The sequence below is a fragment of the Eubalaena glacialis genome, chromosome 18 (genome assembly GCF_028564815.1).
Source record: "Eubalaena glacialis isolate mEubGla1 chromosome 18, mEubGla1.1.hap2.+ XY, whole genome shotgun sequence".
In the NCBI taxonomy this organism is placed as follows: domain Eukaryota; kingdom Metazoa; phylum Chordata; class Mammalia; order Artiodactyla; family Balaenidae; genus Eubalaena; species Eubalaena glacialis.
The window spans coordinates 18567283-18595220 of NC_083733.1; the positions used below are offsets into that span (position 1 = coordinate 18567283).

The window sequence follows — 27938 nt, forward strand, 5'->3', positions numbered from 1 at the left end:
CCTCACTTCAGAGATGTGGAAAACTGAGGCCCAGAGAGGAAACCTGATTAACGCAGAGTCCCGCTGCCGTCGTGCCCAGACCAGCGCTCCTGCTGCTTCCCAGCTCCTCACTTCAGACACAACTGCCCCCGACACAGGCCCAATGTGGGAGGACGTGAGGGACCCACACAGCCTGCCTCCGCCACACGTGATGTCTTGTGTGCAATGCATCCCCCCTCCTGGGGACTTGACGTCCAGGCCACGGTGCTCTGCCCTCACTGCACTGCCCCCCCCGGCCCCCCAGCCTCCCCGACCTCGGGAGCCTCCACGAGACCCTGCCCCCCTGAGCCCAGGGCTCCATCTCTCAAGAAAGGCATTCTCTGCAGGGCCGAAATGAGCCCTCTAGGGACATTTCAAAGAAAAGCGTGAAATACAAAGGCTCTGTAGAGAAGCACAGGAATCTGCACTAAGTGAGGATAAAAGGCAGCTGCAAACCAGCTGGTAAAATGCAGTGCCTGCTCGAATCCCACCCTAAAGCCTGCTGGGAGGACAGCTAGAGACAGGTCAGCATTGTCACTGAGGGTCCCTCCCCCACCTACCCACTAGCAGGGCCCTATGAGACCCGACACAGCCCGCAGAGCCCCACGGTGAGCGCGCCATCAGAAGGGCCACGACAGAGCCTTCTAAAAAGAAGTCCAGGACTTCCCCGGTTGGCGCAGTGGTTAAGAATCCACCCGCCAGTGCAGGGGACAGGGGTTCGAGCCCTGGTCCGGGAAGATCCCACATGATGCGGAGCAACTAAGCCCATGCGCCACAACTACTGAGCCTGCGCTCTAGAGCCCATGCTCCGCAACAAGAGAAGCCACCGCAATAAGCCCGCGCACCACAACAAAGAGTAGCCCCCGCTCGCCACAACTAGAGAAAGCCTATGCCCAGCAATGAAGACCCAATGCAGCCATAAATAAATAAATAAATAAATAAATTTAAAATAAATTAATTAATTAAAAGAAGTCCAACATCACAACTGTACCCACTCATCCAACGCATCATAACTGCCCACCTGCCCCTGGGCAGGTCCATCCAGGAGTTCTCCACAATGAAAACCGGCAGATTTGATCATTGCCGGTTGAGTTATGAAAATGCTCCCACTAAGTTGCTTCCACTAATAGTGCTTGGCATTTTATGGTGCTTCTCCCATCTTTAGTTTGCGAGCTATTAGCATACAACTCCAACTGAATGGCTACTAGGAGCTGGCAGACACCCCAGGGTGCTGGGACTGTGTCCTTGCCCTCCTGGGGTTCTCAACTCAGGGGAGACAGAGCCATGGTTGAGTTCTTTATGTGCAAAATGTACCAGGCACTGGTACAGAGAAATAGGACACAGCCTCTTCCCAAGGACGGGCCAGACACGCCAAATGCCTGGGTCCTGGTCATGGCCTTGGCTGGCTCACCAAATCACAAATTGTGATTTATTCAGCAATAAACTGATCGCAACAAAGCCACCCCAGGTTCACCCACCCAGATCTCAGTGAACGTGTCTGCCACTGTTGCCTAAGCTTTGCCTCTCACAAAAAAATTTCGATATCCATCTTTTCTTTTCTAAATATTTAAAAAATCTCTCCTCCATTTTCCTAGGAGTTTCCTCTGCCTCTCTTGCTTTTATAAATTCACAAATAATTAAATACTCATGAATTGACATGCTTTGTCCTAAATGTAACTGAACCTACATAACTGATTGTTTTCCCTTTTCACCTTGGATTCCAGGAAGCTCGAGGCTAACTTTAGACCTTGATCACAGAAGAAAGGTTAGTCGTTGTAGTTAGAAATTTTGTATTCTCTTTTCTGACTGGGTTTTAATTTCCCATTTCTATTTTAATAACCTCACTGTCATATCTTTTGCTATAAGCCTCCAAAATCCTTTTTTGATAAGAGGAGGAGAATAAATGAAGTCAATTTTTAAAAAGGCATACTCTCCAGGTATTCTTTCAAGAGGTTATTGATGATTGAAATTATCCTTTTCTGAGGAAGATGGCTGTAATTTATGCCTATTAGCAGGGTTCTCTGCCCTTCCAGGATGCTGTCTCAGATGTGAATTTTACAAATTGATGGAGACAGTTCTCATTGCCTACGTTGTTTTCCCTAAATGCCTTTAGCAACCTGTGTGTGAATCAACGCATCCCGCCAAGCTACATTTATGATTAAGCAATAATTATAACGTGCCTGGACCTGCACCTCAAATGTTCACCTCAAGTCAAGATGTGTGTCCCCTTTAATCTTTTTCTGATCAAGCTTCTGCCTCATGTCTGGCCCCCACACCCCATTCTCCCTGGGAAGCAATCAGAAGACCACATTAATGAACAAACAGGCTGGAACACCCATCTGATTTTAGAAGATTCCCTCAGGCAAACATTAAATCCTGTCTCCACCTCCCTGCCCCCCATGCCCTGTTGTGCTGCTGTGAGCGACTTTCATTCCTAACAGCTGATTCTGTTCAGCAAATGTTTGTAAATGTCGGTGGTGTGTCTCCTCCACGCTACAGTGAGCTTCCGCCCCCTGCAACTGTGTTTTCTGAGGCTTTTGTGTCTCCTAATGGTGCCTGGAACATTTTGAACATGATAAGGAACTCAAATAAAATGAACAATAAGCGTCCCCAACCAGCTAGAGCTTTCAACAAGGCCCTTAATGAAAACACTGAACCGCATCGACATCTGATAAAGGCAAACATCTGGAGATGCCAGTGGCAGATGCCCGATTCTGCTGAGGCTGATGAATGGGCACCGAGTTATCTGGGGCTCAGTAGCGTCGCTCAGCTGGGCCTGCTGCTACTTCGACGACAGGCTGCCCCCTTCCCAGGACACAATCCCGCCTGGAGAGAGTTGGGAATGCTTGCTTGTCCATTCACCAGCCTAAGCCATGCCAGCTGACCACCACCATGGGTCTGTTGCCCTGTCCGCACGGAAGAGAAGGACCAGGTTAAATTTATTTTCTCTTTCGCTTTTCCATTTCACAGAAATGTCATATTTTCTAGACGAAGGTGTTAATTATACCATAGGCACCATCAAATGGCACTAAGTGATAACTAAATGTTCAGGAGGTTGACGTGTATATTGTTTCAAGTAGCTCTGTGATTCATTATCTAATTTAGATAAACGGCAAATAGTGGTATCATAATAGCCCCCTTTTATTCTGGTTTACTCCTCACTGTCTCTGGGTGTAGAATAAGAAATGAATCATCAGACAGGCCCTGTGGGAAAAATGGCAGGCTGGCTAAGAGCATAGGCTCCAGCATTAGACCCATGGGGCTCGAAAACCCAGCCCTGCTGCTGACCAAGGGCAAAAGCTGTGAGCGCTGAGGGCTTCTCGGACGGGATCAGGGTTGAGTACAGAGTGGGGTAAACCCCTTGGCACTGAGTCCAGCATAAAGAATGGGCTCCACCTGTGTTAGCTGTTGTTAAGTCCTGGGTTGAGGGCAGAGGGATGTCTCTGGATTTCCACTCTCAGGGGTGAGGGGCATGTGCCCACATGAGCCTCCAAACTGTACCCAGTGAGAAGGGGGTGTGAACCGAGGGTTTTACTGTGAAAGGGCAGCCCCTGAGGTGTGCCATCCTGCAGCGGAGCTGGCATCTCTCCAGGGCCCAGGCCATGTTTACTTACATTTCTGAAAGAGGAAGAGGGCTTTCAGCCTATATGTTTTACTCCAAGTCACCATTTTCTTCTGAGTGTAGCTTGGCTCTTCATGATGGGAGAGGAACATCAGGCCTCCCAGACAGAATGATTCTGTGCATCTCCTTTCATGAAGGCCGGTCAGGAAGCCAGCAGAGTCTTGGGAACAATGCAGTCCTGGCCAGTAGGACAGAAGCTACAGGGCAGCCATGAGTCCCAAGGATGTGACCCCAAATCTTTATCAAAACACCTGCCTTGGGGGAAGAAACCCAGCTGTCCCCACTCATAGTGCCTCAGAAACAGGTCTCCACCAAAAGCTACAGATTCCATAAATAAGTTAAAAATCAAATTATCAGAAGAGGAAAATCCCATTTTCCAAGAGTTACCAAATGTCTGGGTAAGAGCCAGGGTCTACCCCAGCCTGGCCCACAGGGCCTGGCAAGTCCGGACACATGTGACTAGGGTTACAGAGGCTGCCCCACTTCTGGTGTCGCCAAGAACAAGGTCTCCCACAGAGTGTGCCAAGTCACTGGAGTGGCCCCGCCAAGTACCAGTGCCTTTTCGTTTCCAATTTGGGCAGAAAGCTTTCTTTTCTATGTTCTATTCTTAGAAACAGTGTTTCAGGCTGTCGTGATAGCCCCTGATTCTGCCCTGGGCTGGGCCAAAAACAGTCTCTGGGGGCTGGAGCCTCAGTGACAGGTGGGCCAGGGACACAGGTGACTCCCTTCCTGCTCCCTGAGGGACGCTGACTCATCCTGCAGTCCTGCTACTAAAGGTTTCCCACCAGACCCTCCTTGTCTACCAGCACTGCACACCCACCCTTGCGTTTGCTAAGCTGTGGTCACGGGGATTCCGGGAGAAAACACAGAAACCAGGCCAGGGGTGTGATGCTGCCCCTCATCCCAGCCACGCCGCAGCCTCACCGGGAGGACTGGTGCTCCCGGCAGAATAAAGCGCACAGGCTTTCTGACAGCTCCTCGAGGACCTTGGCCCCTTTAGTCACAGGCATTCTATAAAAAGGGGAATCTTCTCTCCTCCGTTGTAGGAGGATCGATCCAGTGGTGTATCCTTCAGGGTGCTGGCCAAGCCTCGGGGTTGAAGTGAGCCAGGGTAAATTATCCTGCAGGCGATCAAACATCAGCAAATCCATCCTAATTCACTTCATTTAAAACTTTTGTTTTCCATAAAGGATTAAGCCAGGAAAGAATTTAATCACACCAAATCCACTTCCAAAATGGTTACAGATCCCACGATCAAGAGTAATGATTAGGGGTTTCCCTGGTGGTGCAGTGGTTAAGAATCCGCCTGCCAATGCAGGGGACACGGGTTCGATCCCTGGTCTGGGAAGATTCCACATGCCACGGAGCATCTAAGCCCGTGCGCCACAACTACTGAGCCTGCGCTCTAGAGCGTGCGTGCCACAACTACTGAAGCCCGCGCGCCTAGAGCCCATGCTCTGCAACAAGAGAAGCCACCGCAATGAGAAGCCTGCGCACCGCAACGAAGAGTAGCCCCCACTCAACGCAACTAGAGAAAGCCCGCGTGCAGCAATGAAGACCCAACGCAGCCAAAAATAAATAAATAAATAAATTTATTTTAAAAAAAAAAGACTAAAAAAAAAAAAAATACCCGGATGTTGAGAACTCGTGTTTGGTACCTAACTGATGAAAGTAGCCTTCCTGACATCAAGAAGTAGCCTTCCTTCAGGTTAGGGGCAGGAAGACAGAGGAAGAGGTGAGGTCAGGACCCTTTTCTTTACACCAAGCTCAGTTCTGACCTGCAGCAAATTTGCACTGGTGTCTGCTGTGAGCCGGGTGCTGTTCTGGGGGAGCAGCAGGGAACAAGACAGACACAGTCACTGCCTTTGTGGGCTTTACTTCCTAGTGGAGGAGGAAAGACAACACAGAAATGCATACTGTGTGAAGTGGTGATATTCAGGAAAGAAAAATGGAGCCGGGTAAGGGGACAGAGGGTGATGGAAAGGGTGTTATTTTATACGGGGTGGTACAGGCTATGCCAAGGGGGGTGCCCTGAATAAAGCGGACGAGGGAGCCATGTGGATAGCAGAGTGTTCTGTAGGCGCAAAGGCCCTGCTGGAGGCAGTACCCTGATGCGGCCGCTACAAATCCCTCTCCAGCCTCAAAGAGGCAAGCCTGGGGCTTCCCTGGTGGCGCAGTGGTTAAGAATCCGCCTGCCAATGCAGGGGACACGGGTTTGAGCCCTGGTCCGGGAAAATCTCACATGCCGCGGAGCAACTAAGCCCGTGCGCCACAGCTACTAAGCCTGTGCTCTAGAGACCTTGAGCCACAACTACTGTGCCCATGCGCCACAACTACTGAAGCCCCTGTGCCTAGAGCCCGTGCTGCACAACAAGAGGGGCACCGCAATGAGAGGCCTGCGCACCGCAATGAAGAGTAGCCCCCGCTCGCTGCAACTAGAGAAATCCCACACGCAGCAACAAAGACCCAACGCAACCAAAAAATTTACAAATAATAATAAGAGCAAAGCTAAATAAATGTCTTTAAAAAAAAAAAAAAAAAGAGGCAAGACTAGCTCCTTATCAATCCAGGAACAAAACCTCCTCACCAGCAAGTCAACAGAGTGGGCCTCAGTCCCAACGAGCCATTCTTGCCCTTCTCAGCAACTTCCTGGAAGCCTCCTAACTCAGCACACACTGGCTTCCCAGGGGAATGACATGCCAACTTGGGGGTGCGTTCTGGACTGAGATACCAGCAGGAAAGGCTCTGACCAGCCATTGCTTTAAACTCTCAGTCACGGTACCCACCAGGCTATACAACCAATCAGACCATTAGAAGAACACCCCACGCCTTCCAACACCAGCATAAACGTGTCTGCTGACCTCATGTGGACCCTGCTCTGTGGGGCTCCCACTGTTGGTGCCAAGACGAAAAGCCCGACCGAGTCATGATTCTGGCCTAAAGCTTATCCTCAGATGATGAGAAATGTACCTGCCAGGATCAATCCCAGGCTCACAGCCCTTAGCATTTGATGCAGTCCCCTTCCCGGGGCTGGTATATCTCACATCACCCCCATTTTATGGGGGAGACAAACTGAGGGTGCTGTATCACTCAGGGCTCAGTCAGGGAGGCAGAACCATGCAAGCATGATGGCATAAGGAAATTATTATAGGAGTCAGACCTTACCAATTGTGAGAGGAGCTGGAGAAGCAATGGTCCAAAAGAGGGACTTGATGGACCAGAGGAAGGTCACTAGCTGGCCCTGGTGTGGGTGAGGGCGTGTCGGAGCTTGCAGAGAGGACTGGAAGGCAGGCCCGTGCAGTGAAGGGAGGCTGTGGTAGGAGTCTGCGAAACGTTATTGGCTCTTAGTGGCCACCACCTCCATGAGTTTGCAGAGAAGGGTCTGGGATCTCTGTTGGTCAGCTGGGCTGGCAGTCGAGAAGAAAGAGGGGACAAAAATTTCAATCCAATCTGAAAGTAACAGATCCAATCACAATCCCCAATAATCTGATTATTATTTGGCCTATGTGACTCCCAAATCACCAGTTAGAAGAGAAATTCTCTCCCACTCAGAGCTGGTCAGAAGTTTTCCATGTCCATGAGCTCAGAGGCTGAGAGTTTTATGATCCTCAGGCACAGAAGGGGAAGGAAGGGCCAGCCGCACTTACTGGTTGATCTCCCAGCTTCGGTTTTGAACAGGGCAGTGTTCCAGGTGTCTAGGCACTTTTGTCAGGACTTGAAAGATGTGACCATGGCAGGATGAGGCTGGCGGTGTGCACGTGGCCAGTCTGAAAGTTGCCCCCATCTATGTCTGGGACACATGACTGTGTGTACCTATAATGTATGGTACTGAAAAAGTTTGTCTCTTCCACTTAATTTTTTCTTAATGCTGTCAGAAAGTACTGGTTGGTCCTTCTTGTCTGAGTCTAATCCGACCATCACTGTTGTCTAACTCACTGGACCAGCTTCTATATCTTGATAAATGTTGACAGAGCCACTACATTGAATTAGCAGCTGATTATATCTGATTTACCCTGTAACAGGGTTAGGTCCATTTCCTGGGATGTAGCAGAAGGGCCCGATGGTCACCAAGATGATCCATAATTGCCTCTTAAAATTGCAGCCCAAATGGGTCATGCCAACAGGCCCCTCAACTAAGGGGGACACCCAAGCAGAGCTGGGCAAGACTGGACAAGAAGCACTGTGGCTGCCAGTACCTCCATAAAGCCCTTGACCCAGGACACATCACCCCTGATGCTTCTGTTTGAGGGTGGCCCCTTCCAGAGGCCACTTGCCAAAGGCAAGAAATGAGACCAGGAGGCTCTGTGACAGGATAGATTGAGAAGAGCTCTGGTTTCAGAATCACATGGACCTCGGTTCAAATCCCAGCTCCTCCACTGTGATCTTGGGCAGCACGCTTTACTTCGCTGGGCCTCAGTCTCCTCATCTGTAAAATGGTAACGACAATAGTAGCCACCCTGCTATGGTGTAGAATGGGGAGGTGTGATGATGTCAGGAACTCAGTGTAAGCCCCATGGAGCCGAGGGCTTCGGGGTATCATGGGTGTCACTGATGTGACTGTGTTTGTCACCAGGCACTCCTCTCTGGACATGGGCACTACAGAAGCGATGTCGATACCTGGCAGCTGGCCAAGTCCTCTAATCAGTGAAGACAGGGAACCTGGCAGTCTAGGCAAGAAGCAGCTGACCGGGCTCTGAGTCACCCAGGAGGAACGGCGACCACCACCCTCCCCCCATATTGCAGTCAGCTACGTCTGGGGGAGCCTGGGCCTGGAGGGTCCTAGTATGTGGGTGTCCCCAAGATGGAATGGATGACACTTAGCTCTTCTGGACCCCACGGGACTAGAAGAGGTCCCCTCCACTCCCACTCCCCTCCATCCCACATAGCAGCCGTGCTGGGGGGAAGGAAGGCGGAGGCCACCACTGTTGTCCTGTTTACATCCAAAGCCTGTGAGGACCAGGGACCAGCGAGGTGGTAACAGACCTGCAGTGGAGCATCAGGCCACGGGGCAGTGGCAGCTGGATGGTAGCCCCTCCCACCTCACCCGCCGCCATTGCCCGCCGCACCTCCACCCTGAACCCAGAGCAGGAGCCCACCTAGTAGGAGAGGCCAGAAGCCCCCACCTAGGCAAGCCAGGCCTCACCCTTCAGCCCAGCCAGGCCTGATTTTGAATCCTGAAGTGACCTCCCCCCACCCACACACAGAGGGACAGTTTTCTTCCTTCAGTGTTTGAATGAGAGGCCAAGAGCCCGAGGAAGCTCAGGGAGAAACTCCTCGGCCCAAGGAGGCCTGGGGGATCTGTTCTCTTTTTTCTGAGCCAACACCTACAGGCTCGGTGTTTAAAAACGTTTGAATCAACAGAGGAACTGTTTATCAATATTTAAAAAAAGAAATGTAATTAGAGGTTGGCAAACCCCCAGGGCTCCAGGCCATAGATGTCAAAGGCTTCCTTGACCTGGAGCTGGGTGGAGGGGTTGAGGGGAGACAGGGTGGAAAGCGACCGCAGACACGGGCTGCTCCGCCATAAACCCCACTGGGCAGGGCTCCCTGCTGAGGCTCGTGAAAGCCTCCGTGGCCAATGGAATGGCATTTCACATGCGTCCACGTTTTCCTTTCCTAGGTGGTTTTTCTTTCTAAACTTGGGAATACAGACATTCTATTTTAAGAACATTAATTACTGTCCAATTTTAATGTAACTAATGCGAACAAAAAAACCAACTTTGAACCAAGGAAAGAAAACAATTTATGGGGTGATTTTGTGTTTACATCCCTCAAAATTGCCTGAGAACATTTGTCTAATGCATTTATTTCTGGTCAAGAGAAGTGAATACCTGACTTTTTGGTGGTTTCTGGAGAACGAGGTGAGGGCTGGCCACATCTGCCTCAGAGATGCCGGCTCAGTCCACCTCAGGCCAGGATGCCTCCTCGGGGCTCAAAGAGGTAGTGTCAGGAACGTAAAAATAGAGAGGGATTCGGCAGCCGCCTTGACACACGGTGTTCTCATCCCAGGGACTGCCACGTAGGGCCCTCCTGTTCCAGCTATTCTAAGTGAAACAGAAAAAAAGTAAGACTATCTGAGACCTAAATAAAAACAGTGCTATATCTTAGCTACTTTTTTTTTCTGCATTCTTCCGCCTTTTCCCAAGTGCTCTTTTTGGCTCCTCTTTCCTCACCAAGCCAAAAATGGGATACGTCTCAAGGTTCTGTCCTTGACCCCCTTTTTCCCTCCGCCTGCCTTCCTTGAGAAGGGACGTCCACAGCTGTGGCTTCAGCTTGGGGTCCACGTGGCCACAGCCCTGCACGTTCCAGGCACTGCCCGCCTCTTGGACAGCCCCCCTCCCAGTATGAGGCCCCAACATCCTGGAACCAGATTTGGCATCTCCCTCTGGAGGGTCACATTTGGGGTATGTTGTCCCTCCTGGTCGTCAGTCCCCATGGCTCTGTCTGTATGCAGGTGGCCAGGTCCCAGCCCCTAGCCCCCCCCAGAGCTCACCTCTGAGGCAGGGCTGGGAGCACCGGGTGCTGCCTGCAGGAGGCCCTCATACTGACCGCCGGGGAGATCAGGAAGGCTTCCCTGAGGACGACTTTTCAGCTGAGACCTGAAGCTGAGGAGCAGCCAGCCAGGCAAGGGAGGGGGATTCCAGCATGAGGGGACAGCGTGAGGAAGACCCTGCCTGAGAGAGACCAGGACCATGGAGGAAACAGAAGGGCTCTGGAGGTACCAGCAGAGGAGGAGAAGACTGGCAAAGAGTGAGACGTGAGAGGATGGTGGGCTCAGGGCATGGATTTTATTCCGGGGGCAATGAAAGAGTTTTAAGCTTGGAAGGCACTCAGGTTTGCACGCAGAAAGATCACTTTGGCTTCTGTGCGAGAACAGATGGTAGGGGCCAGGCTGAAGGACCAGGTGAGAGACAGTGAGCTTGGCCAGCATGTCCTCACAGCACCTGCCCAGCCCCACGGCAATAGCTCTACCCGGTTCCTGTGGGTTCATACCTTCCAAGCCTCACCAGCATTCTGTCCAGAGCAACAGCCCTTGGACCAATCCACACTCTGGTGCTAAGGACAAATAGTGGCAGCATCCACCTCAAGTCCCTCTGGGACAGGAGGGCAGCAGCAGAGAGGGGGGAGGGTGGTGGCTACAAGCCTTCCCAGACCCCTGGGGTGTTCCTCCCTGGTCTGTGGGTGCCTCCTGAGTATTAGGGAGCCCTGGAGGGTCAAAACCCTAGCCAGGAGGGGGCTATCGATAAGCCTTCCCCACAGAGTCTGGGCTCTGCCACTCTCTAGCCGTGTGACTCAGACAAGTCATTTACCCTCCCCGAGCCTCAGTTTCCCTCTCCGAGTATGGGAACAATAACACCCAAACCTTCCCAGGCTGTTCAGAGAATTAAACAAGAGGTTCTGCATGCAACAGCCTTAGCTTAGCGCAGTTTCTGGCACGCAGCGGGTGCCCCCGAAAAGGTTGATGATGATGATGATGGTAGTGATCTCAGCCAGCTGCAAGCACTACCACCAACACACGTGAGTTGACACAGGTCTTTTAACATTTAAGGCTACATGTTTGCCTATCTCCCTTTATATAAGGCAGCCTAATGGATGCACTAGTTCAAACAATTAGGAGCAGTTTTCTCACAGCTCCTGCTGTGCCAACTGGTATGTACAGAGGGAACTGAACCTTTTGGTGACTAACTTTCTGGTCTGGCTAGAAACCATTTTATTAATTCAACCAAGGTTCCTTGAGGGCCTCTCAGGGACTGGGCTCCATGCTCTGCACTCGGGGGGCTCTGGGCTGCCAGCACAAAACCCGGTGGGTGTGCAATTGAAGGGAGGGGCTTGACAGCTGCCGAGCTGAGCCTTAGAGGCTGGGTGCCAGGTAGATGGACTGGGGAGGGTGTTCCAGACACAGGGGACAGCATGTGCAAAGGCACGGAGGCGTGAAAGAGCATGGCATGTTCCAGGAAAGAGGAAAGCTAGAGGTTGAGGCCATCAGAATGAATCACTGGGAGGAAGAAAAAGGCAGACGTGAGGCTGAGGAGGGGGGCCCATCACCAAGGGTCCCCAAGCCAGGCAAGGTAGGGGGATTTGTTCTGTGCACAGAGAGATCTGAGATGCTGGACAAGGGCAGGATGAACTCAGACTGCTTGTGGTGGGGATCACGGGCTTGGACACGGAGCATGATGGAAGGGGCCACACCCAGGCTTACTGGCTGTGCCACCATGCGGGCAAGAAATGAGGAGGCCTGAGGGGAAATGACAGCCAGAGAAGGGGGGCAGCAGGGACTGGAAATGGACCGCAGAGCTGGGAGGGACTGGCTCTGGACAGGACACGTTGAGGGTGAGGAAGAGGCCAAGGACAGAGCCTGCCCACCCGACTGAAGGGGCCGGGCCTGCCGGGGCTGGGAGCAGGGAGCTGCAGCAGAGAAGGCAGGGTGGTCCCTGGAGACAGGACTCTGACTCTTGCCTTCCCTCCACTGCTTTCAATCTCCTCTCTGTCTTTCTCACCAATAGGAAACCAAATCCTTTTTTTTTTTTTAATTTTTAAATTTTATTTATTTTTTTATACAGCAGGTTCTTATTAGTTACCTATTTTATACGTATTAGTGTATATACGTCAATCCCAATCTCCCAATTCATCCCACCAGGAAACCAAATACTTTTTTTTTTTTTTTTTTTTTTTTAAATTTATTTATTTATTTTTATTTATTTATTTTTGGCTGTGTTGGGTCTTCGTTTCTGTGCGAGGGCTTTCTCTAGTTGTGGCAAGCGGGGGCCACTCTTCATCGCGGTGCGCGGGCCTCTCACTATCGCGGCCTCTCTTGTTGCGGAGCACAGGCTCCAGACACGCAGGCTCAGTAATTGTGGCGCACGGGCCCAGTTGCTCCGCGGCATGTGGGATCTTCCCAGACCAGGGCTCGAATCCGTGTCCCCTGCATTAGCAGGCAGATTCTCAACCACTGCGCCACCAGGGAAGCCCCCAAATACTTTTTAATTGTCTAATATATTTCCTTGTTTTTACTCTAAAAAAAATGAGTAAGTGGAATGTTTTCTATTTCCTCCTCAAACAGAAAAGCAAAATTACCTATACATGAGCATTCATGTGCATGAATCTCTCATTTTTTATTTTCCCTGGATGTATTAAAAAGAAAAAAAAAAGGCATTTCAGGCACCAGGATGAGGTCTGGCAACATCATTTGGTGCCCAGCTGGCCCTGGGTGCCCTCCACCCCACCGCAAGAGAGGCTCAGGCTGGCGGCCACGACTGAGCTCATCACTCAAGGGCTTTAGTGAGACCCTGACATGACAGCTCTTTACCTGTAGGATCTGCAAATCTTCCCTCAAAGCCAGAGGGCACGTTCTTAAACCCCCGGACGATGACATTTTGATAAAGTTTTTTTTTTTTAAATGATTTCACTTTGCAAGACAAACAGCTAATAAAATAGAATCTTTTTTGGTAACCACCCATACACCAATCAATCTGTCACTCGGAAAACTTTCCTGAGAGGTGTGAAATGAGGCCACTCTGGTGTTCTATGGGAACAGAGAGCCCCCCAAGAAGCCTTCTTCTCACCCAGATGACACCTGCCACCCCAAAACAGGGAAACAATCTGATTCAGAGCACAGGAAATACACAGCTAATTAGTTGCTCAATCAATACTGACTTTTGGAAGGTGAGCAGGAGGCAACTGTTCCAGTGTTTACAGGCAGCCGCCCACACATCCACATCATGAGTGTATCTCACCTCTTGTTTCTTTTCAATTCCATCCCTATTGGGAACAAAACACAAAAGCGTTTCCCACCCTGGGGGCCTGCACAGTGAGCTGCACCATGTGGCCCGTTCTGTGCTGCAGCCATTCAAGTAAGAACTCAAAGGGTCAACACCAGCAAAAATCAAAAGGACAGGTTTCAGTCATAAAGCACATCTCCTTTGTGCCCATTTGAGGCTACCGTCAGAGTCAAGACCCTCCCCTCACTCACTCCATCTTCCCATCTCTGCTTGGCTACTTCGTGTTTTTTCCATCTTTATTTTCCCTTAGCCCTAATTCTCTCACTGCTTAAAAAAAGAAGTATTATATTGTACATAGAACACAGTTTAAGTCATCTTGAATTGTTTTTAGAACAAGATGCAATAAATCTTAATCAGAATCCCTCTCAAAGCAGCTCTAACTGCAGAATTCTCCTGAGTTAACCTTGGAAGGGAAGCAGGCACCACAGTGTTAGATGCTAAGCAGCAGTGTCTGAACACAGTAGGCCCTCAAGGAACGTCAATTAATTTGTTTTTAGATGATGGAATCTGCAAAGCCTCAGGAGCAAGTAAGGTGAACTGAGTAATAACTACGTTGAAAGAAATAAATGACCAAAATACTAACAGGAACAGATCAGAACAACAACAACAACAAAAATGTCTGTAATTCCATGACTATAAAAGAATGGAGAAACATCTGGATGTAGTAGTTTGCCTAATTGAAACAACAGAACAAAGGGATCAGTGATGTTGAGGATAAAATAAAACATCCAACCAGAAATGGAGACACAGAAAACAAACAAAGGTGCAAATAACTGATCTGGAAAATGGGAAATGGGGTCACAGCCCAAAAATAGGAGAGAGAGAGAGATGGATGGGATGAGGCATACGATGAGGAAAACATCTAGAAAGAAATAATACAAGAAAAGTTTACAGAGATGAAAAAACAGCTCAGCCTAGAACTAAAGTATACACACTGTGCCTTTCAAGTTTGACTCTCAGGGAAAGAAATAAACATTTGCTAGTTCAATTTTTGAATGATAAATTATCTGGCAAGCCAAAATGAAGGGAGATAGGTTCCTTTGAAATTAGAATGACAAGAGAGCTGACATCATGAGAGTAAAGATAAACCTCAGGAAAAAACGTGCAATTCTAACCACACATGTGTATTCTAACCACACATCAGTTATGCTCCTAAACAAGACCTGCTCTGTACAAGTAGAAAGAAACAAACTCCTCTCACCAGCCATTCCTAGTAGTTATTCTAGGATACTTCTGCATCCCCCACTAAGGTCCCAACCAAATGCACAGACTAGCCAGCTCAGCTTGCCTGTCCAGCCATGCCTCTTCCCTTACCTTGGTGCTGGGGTTCTAGGGGTAACTCCTTCACCAGAGTTCAGTCAAGACCTTTCCCCAAGGCCAGCAGTTGCTCCCCACCCTCACCTCAAGGGGCTTCTGCCAACCCAACTTAGTCTCAGGTCTGCATGAAGTCTGACCCTGACACTCAGCTGAAGGGCTGTGTGACTTTGTGTATGTTACCAAACCTCTCTGGGCTTGAACCTTGTCGAAGGTAACCTGACTCCAGCATCATCATGTGGATAAACAAACCAACCTTCTAGGTGCTAGGCCCTTTGCAAACATTATTTCTGGACCTATAAAGTCAGTGTTATTATCCTCATTTCAAGAAAGTAGAAACTGAGGCTTGGTGAGATGCCCTGCTTGAGGCCACTACTTACTGGTCTAGGGAGCAGGTCCATCCAACTCCACAGCTGGTTCTGCTCTCCAGGCTGTGTCTCAGGACAGGTAGAGGCATCCAGGAACCCGGACAAAGCTCCGTGCGTCTGGGCATGTGGTCTCACTTGGAGCTGCACGTCCATCAGGGGTCATCCCAGGTGATGGTCTGTGGTCTGGGGGCCTGTGGGCTTGAGGCTCATGGTGGATAAGCAGGCAGGCGCGTATTTAGGACCACTGCTGGCTCGGTGGACACTGCCTTGCTGTGCTGGGTAAACGGCCCACTTTCCATGCCCACCCCCCAGGCCCGCCCTAACCCCCCTCCCACTGCCTATTTAAGCAACAGGCCCCAGCTCCACTGGCCCCAGACACCGCCAGCTTCCAGAGCTAGGAGAGCAGTGCTGCAGGCCTCGCTCACTCGAGATGAAAGGTCCTTCTGTTTCACCATTTCCTACTGGTGCGTTTTGAATGATGATGCTGAGCTGGGTTATAATGGGAGCTGATTCTGCTCTCCTGGGAGTGTACTGAGATATATAACTGGCAGAGGGAGGCTCTGATTGAATTTTTCCCATTTCTAATCCCTGACTTGATGTGGTCTTATTTTCAAAGAGGGAGAAAGGCTGTAGTTTGTTGAAGGACAGAGGAGAGCATATTTCAAAACAAGGTCTGGCTCAGAATACCAATGATCTGACATGTTTTTCTTTTCTTTTGAGAAGAGGAAAAGTCCTGTAATCTCAAGGTTGCAGAGATTCCATTTCCTATCAGGAACCCCTCCCTAAATAGTTAGTTCCTGTCATTTAATTTTATTTTGGAAAAACACACAGGGGATTTTTCAGAAGAGTATGGGAGGGGAGAGAGGCTATGCAGCCTACGGGGGATAGTTTGGGGAATATCTGAGGACAAAGACACCCTCCTTGGCAAATCTCTCATTGAGAGGTGAGGTGTGAGCTCCTCACTGCTCTGGGAGAGCGCGGTGGGAGCTGAGAGCTGCAAAGGTCGGGATGGCTCCTTTATGTCCACTTTCAGATGTTTGCCAGCCTGTGGTCTAGGGGCAGGGTGAAGGTGGCTTACTGAGGGTGAGGAGGCAGGCGTCCCAGGCACAGGGGACAGGACACCCTCTAACGTCTTGGCAGGCTGGACTCCCCAGGCCATGGGTGGGGAGGGATGCCTGCCAAGTGCTTAACTCAGAGGAAATAAGCCAGGGTGTCCATAAAAACAAGGGGCCCCTCGTGTAGAGCATGTAGAGCGAGGACCTAGGGGCTCAGGCTTCCTTCTTCCCTCTCTGATCTGGTAACATGCAGTACCTGTGCTCACTTGGTCCTGGCCGTAGCCATCCAAGATCCTGTAGGGAACCCCAGTGTTACGGGGGAGGGGGCATCTGAGGCTCAGAAGTTAAATGACTTGCCCAAGACCTTTCAGCTGACTAGAACCCTTGTCTCACTGGAGGTTTTCTTATGGATTTCTAATCAGGAGGGCGCCAACTGTTTCCCAGGTGAGAAGACACTCCTACAGCTCCTCTGCAACATCTTTGGCTTGAGGGCAGAGGGCTTGGGACTCAAATTTCAGATTCTTCTGAAACAGTTTGGGTGATTTGCAAAATAAGTGTATATACAGGACAGGGGCTGGTCCAGAGGGGCCCTGGGGAGTAACAGTTGCCTTGCCTGCGATGTGAGGGTGGTAAGAGGGCTCTGGGCCGGGCAGCAGAACTGGCTTGAAAAGGTGTAAAGCCAACGAGCTCCGCGCAGGGTTGCGCGGGTGCGGGCTGAACTTCCTGGGCCGAAATCCAAGAGGCCGAGCCAAAAGCCAGGGATTCGGCTGCAAATTCGGGGGCGTGACTTGGGACTGGAAGGAGGGACTAAAGAGCCAGGACCTTGCCTGAGGCCAGGGGGCGCGGCCAGAGAGCTGCCTGGGGCCAGGTTTCAGGAGGCGGGCCCGAGAGAGTCGAGGCCAGGTAGTGCCTGAGGCCCAGGGGCCTCGCGACCAGAAATCGGGGCGGATCCAACACCTGAGGCCGGGGCGGGGCTAGAAGGGTGGGGCGGGGCCAGAAAGTGAGCCGGGCCTAAGAACCCCTACTAGGGAGTGTCTGGGCCCGCCGATCCTCCGACTGGGTCAACAAGGAATGCGAGGAGCAGGTGGCTTCGTGTCCAAAGGTCTCCGCTCACACGAGCGCCCTCCCAAACGCCCCCCTCCGAAGACCCCATTGGGTTCACGAAGCGTCCCCGCTGAGCCTTTCCTCTGCCGGTCTGTCTACTCCTTATCTGCGGCCAAGCGGCTTCCTCCCCGTGCCCCACCCCCGTCCCAGTAGCCACTGTCCCTCTTTCCGGGTCTGGGTTCAGCTCTCCCCCACCCTCAGGTGTCTTTGTGAGGCTGAGATTACACAAAGCTCCTGCGGAGAACTCTGATTGTTCTAGCTTCGCCTATCAGATCAAACCCCTACGCCGCGGCCGGGGCTCCGAATTCGCCTCTCCCCGCCACTCACCTCCACATCGCCGGCTTGGCCAGGGTCCAGCCGTCCACGTGGAAGCCTCGTGCCCCCCACCCACGGAGTCCTCCGCACCTGTCAACCCTCCTATCCCCCGGGCCTGTCTAGGTCTGTCCCACAAACCTCAGCTCCCACCCCCTCTGGCTGAACTTCGTGCGGACAGCGGGGCCCACACCCTCTCCTTGGCGACGTGGAGGGTGTGGCGGTGCCTCCGGCGCAGGTGCGGCCCCTCGGTCTTTGTACCTGGCTCACTTGTACTGCGCTGCTCGGTGACTGTGGAGGTCCGGACACCTCTGTGAACCGCTCATCTACTTTCAGGTCCTTGAGTTCACGCAGGGAGTGCTCCCTCTTCAGCCAGAAGGACAAGAAGGTCCCCGCGGCCCCTCCTCAGGTGAGAGGAGCTTCTGGAAGGGGGAGGGGGACGGGAGGGGGCGCTCCAGGCCTCCCCTCATAGGCTACTTATTAATGTTTTATATAAAGAGGTGCTGTGTGAGATTGTTTGAGAAAAGGTTCTGCTGCTTGGATAAAAAGTTTGAAAACACAGCTCTGGGGTAAGCAATCTGGAGCAAGCAGTTTGGTCCCATTCTGAACCCACCCTCATGTGGTTCAATGCCTGCAGAGGGGGTATGTCTGACACACCCAAATCTATGGAGAAAATTCGAACTCCTTCAATAAGTAGGAAAAGGATTGAGGCAGCACTTCACAATAATGAAGGAATACAATTTAAATATCCTGGAAATTGTAATCAGATATCATTACCCATTAAACTATTTAAAAAAATTTTTTTTAATGCTAAAACCCAGTGCATTTCACAGTAAGGATGCTGTGAAACAGGCACTCTCAAACAACCTTGGAGAAAAGCAGTTTGGCCATATGTATCAGAAGCTTTAAAGTTTACCTCGTAATTCTAGTCTCGAATCCATCCCAGAGAAATAATTCAAACTACTACAATAAAAGTGGAAACCAGAAACACATTTTCTGACCCCCTGAGAGTTGGGAACTTCAGTCCAGGAGCCAGGACAGCAAGACCATTATAAGAACCTGCTTCCTCCCAAATATTGGCAAATTAGATGTTTTCGCGGTTTCTGGGGAGGTCACCAGGCTGGGAGTAGGGAGATTTGGGGGTCCAAGGTGAAGGTGACTGGATGGAAAAACAAAAGAGGAGCTGGATGAGGCCGGCAGTCCACAGGGAGGGAGGAAAATTATTAGGGTCTTCACTAAGGGCTCAGTGGGGGTGGGTGACAAATGTAAGCTTCAGAGACTGGAAAGACAGGGTGAGGATCTTGTTTGGTGGGAACTGAGGGGGAAGAACAAGCAAGACAAGGGGGTTAGTGTGGGGAACTTGTCCTGGAGGTAGCGGGGCTTGGTGCTGGACAGCGCTCGTTTGCATATTTTGCATATCATGTGTATTAAACTTTGGTGAGAAATGCAGAGAGGAAAGGGAAATTGGGGTCTGTGACCAGGCTACACTTCTCGGGGACTGTCATTTACTTTTCTGAGTCTCAGTTTTCTCATCTGTAAATGGAGCCAACAGTATCTGCTTGGGGTGGTTGTACAGTGTAGCTGCACCATCAGTGTCAAGAGCACATTCTATGAGATGTGTTCTGTGCAACAACTGCTCAGATGTCCCAAGAAGTGGATCTGTTAGTTCTGCTTTTCTGAGGCTCATTTCTAGTCTCCCTCATGTCTCTGCCATGGACTGGCTCGTAGTCCCACCTCACAGGGAGAGAGTGTGGAAGGGAGGGAGGGAATGAGTTTGAGGTCCTGAGCGGGCCACAGGTGGCCCCAGATGAGCTGGATTGCTGAAGCCATCCTGGCTGGACTCCAGGTCTGCAGGGGGCAGGGCTGTTGCTTGTCAATCAGTCATCAGGGGTTCCTATTACCTGCCTACTCTGTGCCCAACATACAGGTGATGGGATAAAATACTGAGTGCCTGCAAGGGGAAGAAAGAACTTGAGTTCCCCAGGAGTGGAGGTCAAAGTGGGTGGATGAGCTCCAAAGCTGCTGGTGTCACTATGTGGGCAGGGTCCCTGGTCCTGCAGACACCCTATAGGGCCACACACATTAGGCCCTCCCTCCCTTTGTTTTGAGGTATGGAATTTGCCAACATTGCTCAAGCCTTCTCTCTCTCAGTTCTGTGTCTAGTGTGGTAGATCTGAAAGTATGGGAGGCTGGTTACCTTTCTGGTGTGCAGACTGCAAACATGCAATAAATGCATGGAAACTACCAATGTCAAGAGAGAAATGGCTCAGTTGAGCCGGGCCAAAGGTCTCTAGTTATCCCTGGGGCCACAGAGGAGGGGACTGGCTGGGGTTTGGTGAAGAGACCATCACTGTGACTTCCAAACCCTGAGCGCCTCTGCTGAGGCCTCATCCCTTCGCACAGATGATGGCTGCAAGGAAACCGCCTCAGCAAAGGCATGGAGGGCTAGAAGGGCTTCGGGGGAAATTGCGCAGTTCAGGGTCCCCAGGACTTCAGAAGTAGGCGGGGACGCAGAGCAATCAGGCTGCTGGGCCTCGCCCCCCCTTTCCTGTCCTTCCCTGCCAGGTGCATCTTCCTGGGGTCAGCGAGGGCCACTGAAGAGTTTAGCAGGGGAGCAATGTGGTCCAATGTGTAGTTTAGAAAGATGCCACCAGCTGCCATGTGGATCAGAGGAGGGAGCCCAGCTGCAGGGGGACCAGGTGATGGCTGTTACAGCGTCTAGGTGGGAGAGGGTGAGGCCTGAACTGGGCGTAGCCGTGGGAATGGATGCAAGGGGTTAGGGAGGCAGAACCGTGGGCTGGTAAGAGGAGGGGGGTATGGAGGAGGTCCAGGGGCCTAGGACCGCTCAGGAGACAGAGCTGGTGTTGGGTAAGTAGGGGAAGACAAATGATAAACTTTTAGGGGAAGACAGAGAGATGTCAATTAAATTCATGGGGTCAGAGGTCAGGAGAGACACCTGGGCTGGCTATCACCTGGGAACAGGTGACCCATGAGAGATCAACCAAGAGAAGAGAGAGGAGGCAGGGGAAGGTCCAGCTCCTAAGGGGTGGGCCAGGGAGGAGGGGACAACAAAGGGCTCGGAGAAAGAGCAGTCCCAGGGGCAGGAAAGGGAACAAGAAGGATGGTGGCCCAGGACCAGGGGGAAGAGAGCTGAGGGAGAGATGAGGATCAAGCCGCTTAGGCCTCCTGTTGGACCTGTTTCTTAAAGCAAATCTGGTTGAAACTGCATAGACTGTTTTCACATTGGTGCTGACCTCTGTTCTGAAAATGTTCTTTCCAAATCTCTACCAGAAAGCCCGGTGAGATACCCTGTGCACCTTCTGTCGAGCAGTGGGGGGTGGTGCACGTAGCATCAAGCTGGGTGGCTGCCCAGACCCACAGCCAGCCAGAGGGTCACAGCCAGGGGGTCACTCAGTCCTTCCAGAGTGCAGCCAGCACACGCCAGGCTCTCACTACTCTGAGGTCTGCGTGGTATGGGTGGGATGCTAACTGGACATTCTAAGCACTTAAGTTAAACAGAACCAACTAGGGGTGAACTGTAAGTGCATGCACTGGAGCCTCTTCTCAAGCCCATTTTCCACAGCTGCTCCTCCCCCGGTGTCTCCTCCTGACCTGTAATCTGGGATCTGGCGGTCACTGTGGCCATCAAGGGCACAGGCTGGCAGGCAGGACTCCTGAGTGACACTGCCTTCCTCGTGCCTACTCTCAGCTCTCTCTGCCACCCCATCTTACCTCCCTCCCTTGCTCACTGCTTGCTTCACCCACCACCCACCACCCACCACTTTCCTGTCTCCATACCCTCTAGGAGGACACCCCCACACTCTAATATACACCCCTAGAAAGCAAGGCTCTGCCCCAGAAATTCTTGGGCCCTTGCTGTGAAATACCCCAAGCAGCATCTGACTCATAGGGAATGGATGCCGAGCACCCCCAGCCTCCCAGCTTGACAGCTGCTGCCCTGCCCCTGCCTCTGCCTCTGCCCCTCACCAGCCCTGGCAGGCACCAGTCAGCCAGCACGACCTGGCAGCGTCTGACCGCGCCTGGCCTCTGGGCTCTGACACCCCAAGCTGTTGGCTTCATCTCAAAGCTCCCTCCTCCCATCCCCTGCAGGCCCTGCTTGGCCCCTGGGACCAACCGCATATACCTGCTGTGAAGTACTCTGGCCCAGCAGTGACACACATCACTTTCACTCACAGCTTGTGGGTCAGAGCTAGTCACACGATACCACCCAACTGCAAGGGGACCAGGAGGTGCAATCTTGCCTCATGCCTAGAAAGTAGGCCCACACTGCTCTAGGGGCCAGAGGAAGTGAGGTAAGAGGCCTGTCCTAGGCTTGCAGGCAGATGTGGGCAAAAAGGGAAGAAAAGTCTAACCCGGATCTTCACAAAGGCAAAGCATGCTTATCTTTTTAAGTTAGTCACTCCTGAATGGAGACGCGTCACAGTCTACACTAGCATGTCTACACCAGCAATCTGGGGACATGTGGTCTCCATCCAAGAGTTCTTGTCTCCCTTTTCAGAACTGTAGGATTCAACAGCTAAGAGTAGGTATAGACAGGGCACCACTACCAGAGAGGCAGGGGTTAACTGGAACCCAGAGCCTCAGAAGACCCTTGGAAGCAGGTTTGGTGGCAGCAATTAGAGGGAACTTGGGGGGCTATAGATCCCCATGACGTCTTCCCCACTGGTCTTTGCTGTGGACAAATGACTAATTCACATTCTTATGCAAATGTAGCTCTAAGTCCCACTCCCCAGGGTAGCAGACAGCAGCCCCCAATCCCCTCCCAGTTATACCTTCTGGAGCAGGCCCAGGACAGCCCTGCAGGCAGGTCGGAGGCCTCCCCAAGCAAGCAGTCCATGGTTCGGCCTGAGCTGGGCCATCCTCTCTCAGGAGGTCTTCTGGCTGGTTCTCTCAGAGCCAAGGGCTCCTGTGGTACCGTGTGCAGAGGCAGGACCTGAGGATAGCAGTGGCCTGGTGTCCAAGATCTCTGAAAGGGCCCAGGACAAGGACCTCAGGCCTCAGTGGTGAGTGAGATCCAGTCTCGGTTCAGAAATGCAGCCCTCGGGCCCAGCTGCCCAGAGCTACGGGGAAGGTTGGTGAGATGCTGATGTCTGATTTTATTTACTCATTCGCACTGATTTGCTTTTTAATCTTTGCATAAATTCTCCTCTAGGACTCAGTTTGTTAAATGTTCTTTGCATAGAAAACTTGAGGCTGAATGTGAAATGATTCCTTTCAGAAGAATTTTAGCAAGTGTATTCCGTTTTAGGGAGGTTTGTTGTCTTCATCTGTGTTCTCTGGTGCCTTGAAATGCCTACACACTGCTCTGCCAGCCAATCCATTCCAGGAGGAAAGGCTGTACTTGAAACGCAGCTGAACACTGAGTCTGCATAAATCCTGCCATTTGTGTGGACTTGTATTTAAAGTTCTACTCCCACAGAAAGTATGTTGTCATTTCTTCTTAAGTGAAGTATGTTCCAAGCCTTGTTCGGCTCAAGGACCATTAACATCAGCTCTCATGTCAGGGAAGCAGGGACTTTGCTGGGACAAAAGCCTCAACAGCGGAGCCTGAGAGAAGCGAGATTCCTCCTAGTGTCCGTCCCTGAGAAAGGACTCTCCTGAGTGGCGCTGGCCAGCAGGGAACTTGTTGGGGGCTGGCACTCAGCTGGTCACACAGCAGACAACACAGGGCCCACCTGAGGCAGGTGATGTGACCTGCTAGGGAGTTCCAGGATGCCCGGCTTCTGGCCACTTGCAAGGCGAGGCTCAGGCACAAACCTCAGCACTTGGGCAGGCCCAGAGCTCTTGAAGTAGGAGGCCCAGGCCCGTCTAGATGCTCAGCTGTTGGCACGTGACCTCTCCAGTAGTCAACAACTGCCTGCTCCAGTCCTGCCCTGGAGCTGCCCTGTCAATGCCAAGTGGAGCAGACCCTGTGAAAAGGGCGATCTCAGACCTGATATTCATCATGTAGGAAGCCCTCACCCCCCAGCACCTCCCCACCGTGGGTTCAGCCGCCGTGAAGGCAAAGGACTGGCAGGCGCCCTATGGGCTTCAGCCCTCAGCAGACTCTAGGCAGACAGATCTGGCTGCAGGCAGGTTCCTGAAACTAATACAAGGGTACATAGGAATGAGAGAAGATGCCGCTCAGGATGGCTCAGGTGTGGATTTAGGTATCAGCCACCATCCAGCCTTCTCCTTAACAGTCCCCATTTCAGTCACCAACAGATGATTCTGGAATAGCAGACCATAGAGGGTAGGGTGGCCAGATCTTCGAACTCAGCCCCACCCCATTATGGAGCCCATACTCCCAGGCAACTGGCCCACATCCCTGCTACACAAGGTCCTGAACCCAAAGGTCCTGCAACTCTAAACACTAGGTTGGTTGGGGCACCCCAGCACATATAACTTCAACCTGGCTTAAGATTTTCTTTCCGGTCACGCAGGAATTGGCTTTATCTGGGCTTTCTGAGTTCTGACATGGAAATGCCGAGGCTGACTGATTGAAGGAGTGCCACAGAGCTGCTTGCAGCCTGTTCCTATTCTCAGAAACCACATGACGCATTAATAGCTCCCATGGAAAATTTCGTTTTGAAAATTTTATGGCCCCACTGCCTGCATCTGGCTTCTGCAGAGGCCTGTGACTTGGGCTTGCACAAGCAGCCCACAATAGACAGTCCTGTCCGGAGATGGAGGCCCGGCATCCCCTGCACCATCCTTGCCCCTCATTTGGGATAGCAGGGCACGCTTTTTGTCAAGCAACCAAGCACACGAGGAGGAAACTTCAAAGGCTCCAGCTGTATCTTGAGGGCCTTTGCAACAAAGAAATTAACAGTAGTAGTAGTAGTAATAAAATAATATTACAGTCGCCCTTCAGTATCCACAGGGGATTGGTTCCAGGACCTCCCACAGATACCAAAATCCAGAGATGCTCAAGTCCCTCAGAGTCAGCCCTCCGTATCTGCGGGATCCGCATCCATGGATACGGAGGAGTGAGGAACCGCGGATTCAGAGGGCTGACTGTATTAGAGATGTGTCAGGCACCATGCTAAGTGCTGCCCATCCATCATCTCTAACTACCCTGAGATATTGTTACTATGTGTGCTTAACAGATGAGGAAACTATAGCTCAGAGAGTCAGTTAAGCACCTTGTCCAATATCAGAAGCAGGACCTGAACCTGCACTTCTGACACCAGAGTTTGTGCTTATAATGTCTGCACTGCTGTCTCCTAAGGGATGCTCATGGGGCACAAACCACAGGCACCAGGTCTCACCAGGCCTTCGAGCACTCAGGAGGGAGACCCCCTTTGCCCAGTAGGCAAGCCAGGGGGTACCAAAGGAGGTTTGCACAGGAAGGGAACTGATAAGAATTAAGTTTTGGAAAAATCAAGTAGCAGGTATATATTAGTCAGGATCCTTTTGGGGGCAAATGACAGAAACCCAGATCAAAGTGTCTAGAGCAAAGAAAAAGGTATTTTGCCAACTCGTTAGTTAGAAACTCTGGGGCTTGCGTTGGCCTCAGGCACAGGGAACTTGGAGCTCAAAGATGTCATCAGGACTTGGCCTCTCTCCTTCCAGCCCTAAGGTCTGTTTTCCTCTGAATTGGATTCACTCTCCAGGAAGGCTCCAGAAGCTTTAGGCTCTCAGTACTTCCATCTCAGAGAAAATGCAGGCCTCTTTCCTGAGGGGTCCAGGAAGAGCTAGGGTCGTGTGACCATTCAGTGGGGTCAAGAGGCTGCTGGGGTGCCGACTGGCCTGGTGTGGCTCACGGCCCTCCCCTTGCATTGGTGTGGGGCAGCAAAGTAGGTCTGCCACATCCATAGCGCTGGAGCAGGCTAGGATTCGGGCCTGTGTTGGTGCTTGAGACTCCACTGGGAGCTCTCAGGCTGGTGGGGGGCCTGATGTGCAAACCAGCAGGTACCCGATTAGAGGGACAGTTGGGGATATGCAAGGGAGGGAGAGGTGGGAGGGGTAGGGAGGCTGGGGAGGGCTTCAAGGAAGGGGAGGCAGGTGCTTTGGACATGGAAGGGTGAATAGACATTTACCTGGTACAGCTGTGTTGGTGGGAGTCGTTGCTACAGCACATGTGTTCACACCAGACCCTGGACCCCGGTTCGGCTTCTGGGATGTGGCTTTCAGGGATTAGCCTGGATTTGTCTAACCTGCGTCGCACGGGAAAGCATCCTCTTCTGTCGTTCTTTCTGTCCTCCCAGCTACGAGTTGACTCCAAGTTTCAGCAGCTCAGAGCTCATGTTGCCATGCCAACCCCTCCCCAGCAGGCATCCAGGCAGAAATGGGCCGGCCCTGATCTCAGTGCTGCCGGCGATGCGAGCACATTCTGGTCACTGGATTGGAACAATCCTCTCCGCCTTTCCTGCGGAAACCTGGGGCTTGGCCCAGCTCCTGCTAGACGTGAGCCTTTGGAAACGAAGACGATGAGAGGAGGTCCCTCTGCTCCAGGACTCCCAGCCCTGCTGCCGGGATGAGAGTGCTCAGCAGGCATGAGGACCAGATGGAAGTGGTGTGAGGGAGGGCCAGGGCCCACCCTAGCCCAACATGGGGCAACACCTGACCCAGATTCCCAGAAGTTCCCAAAGTAAGGCTTAGAGATCCCAAAAGATGGTGTGGGCTTCCTCAGAGGAGCCAGGGCTTGCCTTCGCCAGTAGAACTGGTCTGGCTTACTCACTTTCATGCTGCAGGAGAAATTTAAATTCAAAGTCAGCACCCCTAGGACCCTTTGGGCCTCTGTGCAGCTCATCTTGGGGACCAGCACACATGCCAGGTCCACTTCCCAGGGAGATGGAAGTGGGATGGCGTCTCAGCGCCAGTGTTATTTGGCATCCAGTAGCAGAGATCTTGTCCACTGCAGCTCGCCCACAAGGGCTGTTGGGGACCCATCTCTCTACCCCGCCATCTTCACTCAAACAGGACCAGGCCTGGCCAGGCCCTATTCCTGAGGATGCCCCCCCCCCCCCACCAGCGGACAGCAGATTAGCCAGCCCCGGAGCTCTGAGGACAGTGACTTTGATCAGTCCGAGTCCCCACTTCTCATGCTGTGGTGGCCGCAGGTCACAGGTTAGCAACCGGGGGTCTCCGTGTTGACGGGTCACCACAGATCATCAATAACCTGCAGAAGCAAGTGCGGTGTGAGCTGCTTGCTCTCAATAGCCCAGGCGTTGCCTGTCTGGGAGTGGCTGGGCCTGTGACCTCCCAGGTGCTGTCCAGGACCTGACCAGCCGCCTCTTCCTCTCCCATCTGCAAACTGTGGAGCTCTCTGCTCCTCTGTCCATCCTGGCTCCACAGCCCGGTCTCCTTGTCGCAATCAGACCCAGTCCAGTCCTCGCCGCAGGGGGAGGAACACGTTAGTGAAGGCCAGTGGCTCCGACCTAAAGAGTGTGGAGGCATCTCTGAGGATCTGAGGGCTCTGCAGGTCAGTCCGGGGCCTAGAAATACAGTAGGCAGGCTCAAGCTGCCCCCAGAACAGCACACAGAACCAGCTGGTCCTGTCTGCAAACTCCACTGAGTTTACAGGTCGGGGAGAACAAACAGGGGCCAGCCTCAGGGGAGGGGTGGTCAGGGAGGTCCTGCAAGGAGCGGGGGAGGTAGGGAAGGAAACAGGGCCAGCCATGTTAGCGGCCTGGCCCCCTTTAATCCTCGTGATAGTCCTGGAAGGAAGGTATTGTTACTCCCGTTATGCGACAGAGGTTCAGTGAGCCTGACTCCAGTGCCAGGATTTCACTCAGGTCAGCCTGACCTTTGAGCCCACGCTGAGCATTGAGCAACGCAGCCGGGGGTGAGGGAGTGAGTCTGTGGTCTCCGCTTCTAGAACAGAGCGTTTGAGTCCTGGGAGCCCTCTCTTGGGCACTGTGTAGACCCCCACTCCTGAGCCCAGGACCTGAGGGTGTCTGGGACTCCAGGCCAGTTCTGGAAACCATGGTATTGGGGCAGAGGTCATCCCAAGCAACCCTAGAAGCCACACACCAGGATTCACAATAGGGATAAGCCCGAGGGTGATGGTCGGCTTTAAAATAGGAACCTGAAAGAGCAATCCTGCCTGCAGGGTTGACTGGCAACAGCTCAGCACACAGGGCTTTTGAGGGACCTGTCAGCCCCACCAGAAATGCCCATGGTGCACTTTGCTTGGCAAAGGTGCCAGCCCCAGGACACGGAAGCAGAGAACTGCGGCGGGGAGGAGAGGCGGGTGTTCCTCCCTGGGAGACAGAACCCGGGCCGGGCCAGGCGAGAGAAAGGGCCGCGACTTGGGGCGCAGGCTGGGCGCCTGTGCACCACATCCTGCCCTGCCAGCCCTCTGAGGACTCTCGGGTTCTCTGAGAAGCTGCCAGCCTCCAATGTTTAACTTTGCTCTCCT

At 52.2% G+C, this 27938-nt stretch overlaps 1 protein-coding gene across 1 annotated transcript in view; it reads left to right on the forward strand.

The window, feature by feature from the left end:
• Window positions 1–17000: 17000 nt before the first annotated feature.
• The window catches only part of SMPD3 (sphingomyelin phosphodiesterase 3), a 28607-nt gene continuing 17669 nt past the window's right edge, over window positions 17001–27938 (forward strand). The window contains exons 1-2 of the mRNA XM_061172854.1: window positions 17001–17059; window positions 17909–17981. The gene's annotated coding sequence lies outside the window, so the exon portion shown is untranslated. The remainder of the gene's footprint in view (window positions 17060–17908; window positions 17982–27938) is intronic.